Genomic DNA, 6121 nt, shown 5'->3' with positions numbered 1-6121 from the left:
AGTAATGTTTTGTTGATTAACTGATTAAAAATCTTTCACCTTTGTTTATAGATATGGCAGGAAATATTCCATTTATAAATATTCCATTCCATTTATAAATATTCCACTTATCAGTTGGACGAGGGAGTCCCAACCACCGGACCACCAGGGAAGTCCCCTCCAAGCAGCCTTATTCCCGCATTAATTCTCCCAGCAAACCCTCCTGCCACCCCTCGGGGCAGGGCCAAGGGACAGGAGGAGTGAGGCCCAGTCTAGAGACCTAGGAAGGGCTTGAGAAAGAGAAGGCATTGCAGCTGGGCTTCTGAGGATTCATAGGAGTTCCCTGGGAATCAAAGCCTGGAGAAGAGCGTCTCAGGAAGAGCTGTATCACCTTTCTGCTCAGACGGAGAGCCTGACCAAGACCGCCCCCTCCTCAGCCTCAGCATTCTCCAGCCCTGGGAGGGGCACTTGCGGGAGGAAGGACCCTGAAGCCCCACCCCACAACCTTTGGCTGGCAAAGTCCTCGATGTTGTCCTGGGATTCCTGGTGCTTTTCACACTCGCCTCACCTGGAGTCTCCCAGGACTCCAAAGGCCCAGAGAGAGCTGTGAGCCTCCCAAGGACACACAGCAACAAAGTAGCAAAGCTGAAATTCAACCCCAGACTCCCTTCTCATCCCATCCATGATTTGTTTGTTTGATTTTTTGCTGCGCCACACAGCTCGCGGGATCTTAGCTCCCTGACCATGAATTGAACCTGGACCCTGGCAGTGAAAGTGCTGAGTCCTAACCACCGGACCACCAGGGAATTGCCCCATCCATGTTTTCTGAGAGCCCATCCGGTGCAGTTTTAGCCTTAAACTGGCATGCAGTAGGAGCTGGATAAATGTCAGGTGCTCTTAAAGGGACAGGACTTCATGCTGTTGAGGATCTGGGGCCTTCTGTGGGGGCACGGGGCCAGCAGGAGGCCCAGGACCTGGAGGATCAGTCATCTCTGCCCCTCCTCCCTGCTCTCCTGCATCCCCCCTCCCCATCTGGTGGGGGAAGAGGAGCTTTCAGAACCCGACACTTCCCTTCCCAGTCTCTGTTCTGGAAGCTGCACACAGTAGGTGCAGGGAAATGCTCGGACCCCTGAAGCCCAGAACATCCTCTACAACGGGCCTCAGAATAACCTCACGCTTCCAGGGCCGCTGTGACAATGCAAAAGGGGGGTGGGGGGCGGAGGGTCTCGAGCCCAAGCCGGGGGCGGGGGCTTTGGGACCGTCTGCCTCAAATCCCCAGTGACCACAGGGCCACTCTTGGAGGCCCCGTCTCATGGGGGAGGGCCCGGCGGGCACGAAGGGGTTCTGAGCGGTGGGAGCCACAATCCCCCGCCTGTCCCCCCATTTGCCCCAGCCCCTTATCTTCACGGGCACGGCCCTGAAATCACAGACCGTGCTTTGGGCCCCGCCCACTCCTTGGCCTTGTATCAGGGCCACCCCGAGGCCCCCACAGACCCTGTGGGTCTGGGCCTCGGTTTCTCCATCTGCACACCCCAGGTCCGGATGCTCTTGTATGTCCCCCGCCCCCTGTGGCTCGGAAGGGAAACAGGCCCCAAGTCACAGAGCGTTCGGGGTCTACCCGGACCCAAGCCCCAGCCCCCGCCCCCCCGGGCAGCTGCCCGGTGGACATCCAACCCGGGCTGCAGTGCCCCAGCCGCCCGCCCCACTCGGGTTCGGTGGTTTCCTGGCCTTGCTGAGACCGGTGGAGTCATCAGGCTCCCACGCCCCAGCCAGGTGACCCCACCCAGCTCCTCCCTCCCGAGGAGGCACCTCCTCCCCTCCCAGGGGCCCAGCAGCACCAGCTGCACCCTCTGCAGCTTCCCCCATCCTTCCTCAGGGAGGCGGGGTTCAGCTGGGTGGAGTTCAAGAAAGGCTTGATCCAGCTATCTGGCTCAGATGCCCTTCCTGAAGGACCAGGCCAGCTGGATTTCTGGGTCTGCCCCTTCACCCTGTGTGACGCCGGCAGGGTGCCACCCCGAGTTCCCCACACAGGCCTGTTTCCTCAATTCTTGCAGACGCCACACTTCCCACCCCAGCCCAGGCCCTCCACCGTCACCTGCCACCTCCCTGTCCCCTGACAGCCCACAGCCAGAGGCAGCTTCTCCAAACGAGAATCCAAACCAGTCGCTCTCCTGCTCTCAAGTCCCCCAGGCTCCCACCACCCTTTGCAGAACACCACAAGGCCCAGCCCGCACCCACTTCCCTGCCCTGGCGCCCTCCACTCTCCCTCCGGCTCACTCTGTTCCAGCCACCAGGACCTGCTGGCTGTGCCTGCCCTGCACCAAGTCCATCCCTACCTCAGGGCCTTTGCACTTGATGTTCCCTCTGGCCTGCTATACTCTTCCCATAGCTGGAAACTGAGGCCCACAGAGGGCGAGTCACTTGCCCAGAGTCACACAGCTAGGAAGTGAGAGCTGGAATTCGAACTACAACTGCCCAGCACCAGGCCACACCACAGGGCATCCCCTCTCCTAGCCCCAGCGCAGCCTCCAGGGACCCACTCAAGCAGGAGGCAGAGTTGGGGGAGGAGGCATAGCAGCTGAGACCCCAATGCAAATAGGGCCCTGGCGGGCAGAGGGTCCAAGCCCCCTAATGCCGGGTCCCCACCCTGACAGGCAGGTGGCCATTCAGGCCAGACACAGGGACTCAGGGATGGCTGTGAGGCCAGCTCTCCAGGCTGGAGACAAGGCGGGCAGTGTCCTCGCTAGGGCGGCCAGTCCTTGCCGGGCCAAGCCAGGGCCGGGGAAGGTCAGGCGGGCACACGAAGGAGAAGCGCCGGACCAGGCAGACAATTTCTATCCCTCCCCATCCGCCTGGCTGTCTCAGCGCAGACAGCCCGAGGGGCGAGGGGCGCAGGCTGTGAGCCCCACTCAGGTGCCCTTCCCCAGGCCTGGGGGCGCCAGAGCCGCCCCGGGCGCGGCCGCCGCCTCGGGTGATGGATGGCTGGGCCCACGGGAGGCGGTCGCCCTGGCAACCGCGCCATCCCCATGGCAACGCCGAGGCCTGCAGGCGCGCGGGGGTGGGGCCGGCGCCAAGCATCTCCCGTCCCCAGCCCGGCGCTGGGGGGCTGAGGGGCTTCCGGCCTCGGGCCTCAGGGGCTGCCTAAACAGGGTGGGACTTGGATGGATAACAGGGTCTACCCAACCCCTGCTGCAGGGGGGAGGGCTCCCCGTTCTGGTTTTAGGGGCATCTGCCCAGGGAGGGGCTTCTACCCGGGAAGGGTCTGAAGCCGCCCTCGGCGTGAGGCAGCCAAGGTCAAGCGAAAATAATGCTCAGCATCATAAATCCGAAAAATAAAACAAAATAGGACGATGGAACCCTAATACAAGAGCAAAACAATAGGAACACCTTCCGCAGCGCTGACCATCTTCCGCAGGCAGGTCTCAGCCCCACTTTACAGAAGGGGAAACTGAGTCTGGGGAGGAGTGGGGTCTGTACACATTTGCTAAGCGTCCAATCTCGTGAAGATCCTGTGAGGCACGTGGGAGGATTATGGCTGTTTTATCAATGAACGGACTAAAGCATCTAAATGGTGAAGGGGGGACCTGGACCCAGGCAGGGTCGGGCACACGGAACGCAGGGTCTCCCTGAGGTCCGGCGGGGGTAGGGGTGGTCCGTGGGATGGTTGAGATGCTCACGTGGGCTCAGTGAGGGAAGCAGAGGCCAGATTACAGAAGATTTTACAAGCTGGGCGCAGAAGCTGAGTTTTGGCTAAAACGCACGGGGAGGGTTGAGAGCAGCGTGGCGGCTGCCTCCGCTGGCTGTGTGACCCGGGGCAAGTCACGAGCGTCCCTGAGCCTCCACTGGCTCCTCTGGGCGATGGGCCACAGCTCGCAGCTGCTGGTGGAGGGACATGCCCTCCGTCAGGACGCCCACCATAAGCGCGCGCAGGTGTCTGGTCCTCGCGCGATTATTTTTATGGCGCGTGGAGAAAATTCTGGGCTCGAGCAGCCTTGTGGGCGGCTCAGGACTCAGCGAGGGCGTCGGCTGCGAGCGCGTGAGATAATCCTGCTCCAGGAGATGAGCTAATGAGACCCAAACCCAGTGAGCCAGGCAGAGGCCTCAGCATTGCGGGCGTTTATTTTTTAAAGGCCCAGAGAGGTTACACAACCAGCTCAAGGTCACCCAGCGGGCAGGAGGGACCAGGGCCGGAGGTGGGAGGCCGGTGTGTGTGGGGGTGACACTTGTCTCTCCAGAACCCACTCCTGGGCAGCTCCAGCGGGAATGAGGGGGTCCCAGCCCAGGCAGGCGAGGAGCCCAGCGCTGGAACATTCCTGTGCTGATTCAAAGGAAACAGCTGACAACGACCTTGGCCACAGGTGGGGGGGTGGGGGGGTGAGAGGGAACCCAGCGGCCCCTTCTCCCATTGGGTGGGGGATGGAGTGGGGGGAGGCTGGTTCCCAGCCCCAGCCTGGGTTCCTCATAAGCGTCAGCACCTTCCTCGCTCCAGACCCTCCCGCAGTCCTGTCACCCTGAGTGAACCTCAGCCTCTCAGCACGCAGTTCAAGCCCCTGTGTTTGTCCCTCGCCCTTCCCCAGTTCCCTGCCTTCCCCTTTCTCTCCTCTACCTCCAATCTCAGCTCAAACACAGCCGTCTCTTTCAGGAAGCCTTCCTAGGTCTCTCCCCTCATCAGGAAGGAACTCCCCTTTTCGAAGCCCCTCGACACTCGGCACAGGTGGGTCTCCGGGACCACTGCTGTCATTGGTGAGGTGAACAGCCCATGAGGCATGGGCTTTCTAGAAGCTTCAAGGCGGAGAGACATCCCCACCCCCATGGTGGAGACCAAGGTCGGAGCAGGTCCCAGACCCAGGGGAGCAAATCTGTTGCCTATTAACCTAGGATGGGGAGGCGGGAGGGTGGGGGGGTGGACCCTGCCCTGGGCCCTCACAACAGGATGGGGCAGCGGGGAATGAATGCGGGCTCTTCTCGGGCTTCAGGCAGATCCAGCGGCAGAGACCAGCCCCAAAGACCCAAGCTCCCTCCCACCACCTCAAACATTCCAGGCGCGATCCCACCTCAGGGCCTTTGCACTGACCGTGTCCCCGGGCCTGGGGCACCTCTCTGCCAGGTCTCCAAGGGGCTCACTGATTCCCTCGGGCCTGTCTTCAGATGTCACCTCCTCACTCAGGCCTCCTCTGACCCTAATTAAGCCCAGCACCTCCCAACACCGCCCCCCAGCCCTCACCATCAGGAAACACCTAATCATTTAACTTACTTTGTTGATTTCTCCACGATGACAGTGATGTCTCTTTTTGTCCCTGCCGTGTCCCCAGCAGTTGGTACACAGCAGGTACTCAGTAAATGTCCACTGGGCCAGCACATCAATTAGGGTCCTTCTATTTCCAGTGGAGGCACCCACCTAGGGGTTCTCCACACTTGTCACACTGCTGCCACCCCCAGGGACCATCTGTCCTGTGATCACTTCCTTTTTTTAAAGAAACTCACTGTCACATCTTACGTTTATCTAAAACAGGACCTGGGCACCTCACACCAAGAAAGGACAGAGGACAAGACCCAACCACCTCGGAAGTGACTTACAAATTAACATGTAAAGTGACCCAAATGCCCATCGACGGATGATGGATAAACACCACATGGCCCCTCCACACACGGGAACATCACTCAGCCACGAAAAGGGGTGAAGCCCTGACACTCGCTACCACGTGGACGGACCCTGAGAACACGACGCTCAGTGAGAGAAGCCAGACACAGAAGGACACACGGTGTGTGATTCCACTGATGGGAAATGTCCAGAACAGGCAGATCCACAGACACAGAGAGTGGGTTCCTGGTTGTCAGAGGCTGGGGAGGGGGATGGAGAGTGACTGCTGATGGGGACAGGGTTTTCTGGGGGGGGAGGGTGATGGAACGTTCTGGAATTAGAAGTGATGGCTGTACAACTCTGTGAATGTACTGAAAAACACTGAATTGTACACTTTAAATAGGTGGATTGTGTGGTGTGTGAATGATATCTCAAAAAAGCTGGTAACGGGCTTCCCTGGTGGCGCAGTGGTTGAGAGTCCGCCTGCCGATGCAGGGAGCACGGGTTCGTGCCCCGGTCCGGGAAGATCCCACATGCCGCGGAGCGGCTGGGCCCGTGAGC

The 6121-nt window shown here is 60.2% G+C and overlaps 1 long non-coding RNA gene across 1 annotated transcript; it reads left to right on the top strand.

Moving 5' to 3' along the window:
• The first annotated feature begins 4213 nt into the window (after nucleotides 1–4213).
• Nucleotides 4214–5854, top strand: LOC129392895 (uncharacterized). Its single transcript, XR_008619659.1, has 3 exons — nucleotides 4214–4337; nucleotides 4622–4693; nucleotides 5492–5854. It is a non-coding gene; the product is annotated as an uncharacterized lncRNA (long non-coding RNA).
• The last annotated feature ends 267 nt before the right edge of the window (nucleotides 5855–6121 follow it).

Source organism: Physeter macrocephalus, chromosome 2, assembly GCF_002837175.3.
Source record: "Physeter macrocephalus isolate SW-GA chromosome 2, ASM283717v5, whole genome shotgun sequence".
Classification (NCBI taxonomy): domain Eukaryota; kingdom Metazoa; phylum Chordata; class Mammalia; order Artiodactyla; family Physeteridae; genus Physeter; species Physeter macrocephalus.
Note: the sequence above shows the minus strand (reverse complement) of the source record. Positions and strands in the feature narration are given on the sequence as shown.